Source organism: Moschus berezovskii, chromosome 10, assembly GCF_049115385.1.
Source record: "Moschus berezovskii isolate FMDL1 chromosome 10, NW_MosBer_1.0, whole genome shotgun sequence".
NCBI lineage: Eukaryota > Metazoa > Chordata > Mammalia > Artiodactyla > Moschidae > Moschus > Moschus berezovskii.
The window spans coordinates 47,004,985-47,006,881 of record NC_142469.1 but is presented as its reverse complement, the minus strand read 5'-3'; the positions used below and the strand labels follow the sequence as shown (position 1 = coordinate 47,006,881).

The 1,897-nt window shown below is 46.1% G+C and overlaps 1 pseudogene; it reads right to left on the bottom strand.

Moving 5' to 3' along the window:
• Positions 1 to 332: 332 nt before the first annotated feature.
• Positions 333 to 458, bottom strand: LOC129561353 (U2 spliceosomal RNA; annotated as a pseudogene).
• Between the last annotated feature and the right edge of the window lie 1,439 nt (positions 459 to 1,897).

The window sequence follows — 1,897 nt, the reverse complement described above, 5'->3', positions numbered from 1 at the left end:
CCCATGGCCCTCTGGGAAAATCTCCACCCTGGGCTTCAGGAGACCAGAATTCCAGTGCCAGTTCCACAGGGCATAGGTCTATTGCCTGACCTTGGGCAAACCCCATGTAAGATAGATTCTATCACCTCGGCTCACCCCTTGGTAGAGATAGTCAGCTTCCATTGGAATGTAGCCATGGATGACACAAAGAAATACAAAGCAGGTCCACAAGCTTGTGATTGCCACAAAACTGAAAAGTGTAGTTAATGACGAATGACAGATCAGTTTTCTAGATCTTGAGGCTAGTTGGAACATCAGGATGGAACTTCTAAGGTAAATGGACAGAACTCTCCTCGGGTTTAACAAAAATTGCATCAGGAGCAACATTCATTATTGATTGACATCAGTCCCACGCTTAGAAAGTGAAAGGCACATGTTTGATACTACACTTGATCTTAGCCAAAAGGCCGAGAAGTGATAAGGCACATGTTTCGACTGGAGAAGATTTATGAGTTTTAGTTGACCAGAGGCTCAGTGTGACTGGGGCTGACAAAGACATTAGTACAACCACAGACTCTATTGACAGAGGTGTAGGGCCTAGGAGGACTCACCTTGAGCTTGCATGCACAGTCAAATGAACCCGGGCCTCCATAACAATGTTCTTCAAGAGGGTCATTGACAAGCTGGAGGCAGGGTAAGTGGAGAAGAAATCAAGGTCTATGTCAGGGGCCCTATGGCCTATAAGGGGTTTCCCTGGAGGATCAGATGGTAAAGAATCCACCTGCAATGCAAGAGACCTGGGTTCTATTCCTAGGTTGGGAAGATCCCCTGGAGAAGGAAATAGCAATCCACTCCAGTATTCTTGCCTGGAGAATTCTATAGGCAGAGGAGACTAGTGGGATATTAGTGGACTACAGTCCATGGGGTTGCAAAGAGTTGGACATGACTGAGCAACTAACACTTTCATATGGCCTGTAAAGGAGAATACTCACTGGAGTGACATGATAGTAGTTGTCACATAATTAAATGATCAGGAGGATGTGGAAATACATAGTCTACATGGAGAGCTGCAGGGCTGGAACTAGGTTAGTGAATGAAAACCTGAGGGATGCAGAGTTTAGATGTAAAGATGGCGGTGGGAGGCCTTACGAAGTGGTGAGTTCCTGCCCATCAGATGTGCAGCAGCCTGACCTTCTGATGGGGGGTTCCTGCCCCATGTGGAACTGGCGCTGGGGGATGCCTCCAGTGATCTGGGAAATGAGAGAATGCATGTGATGTGAACTCTACATGGTCTGTGGGTGTGAATTCGCTCTGGTTGAGGAGCTGGGGTCATGCCTGGGCCTTCTTTTATCAACGCTTTCCACTGTCTTGGGCAGGGGTAGAAGCTCTCCTCTAGTTTAGGATCCGTCTCTAGACTCTGCCCCTCCTCTGAATAGGCATGGAGACCAGAATGTTGCTTTGCCAAGGTTTTTGAGTGTGTTTTATTTCCATCTCCCACCTGAGGACATTGAAGTAGTAGCAAAGACTTCAGGGTAGGGGAGAAATTCTGAGAAAGTTCCAGAAAAGGCTCACCCCTTGGGAGGGAGCCTGTTCTAAGCAAGTCAAATGAGCTGGAAGTTCTGTGAGTCTGGCTTCACTGGGGTATCTTTTTTTTTTCTTTTGGATCTACAGAATTAAGGTTGAGGTTTTTCACTTTTCTTTTTCTTTTTAGAGGTTTCTGGGTTACCTAATAGATCAGCTGAACAAATCTGGAGAAATTTGTCTTTCAAACAGAACTACTATTCAGGTGCTGAGTAATGAACTCTGTATCTGTGAAGGTGATTGACAAAATGAAGCTCTTAGGCTTGAGAACACTGTGGAAATGAAGCCCACAGCTTCAGGCATGAAACCAGACGGGATTCTGACTGAGGAACTTTCC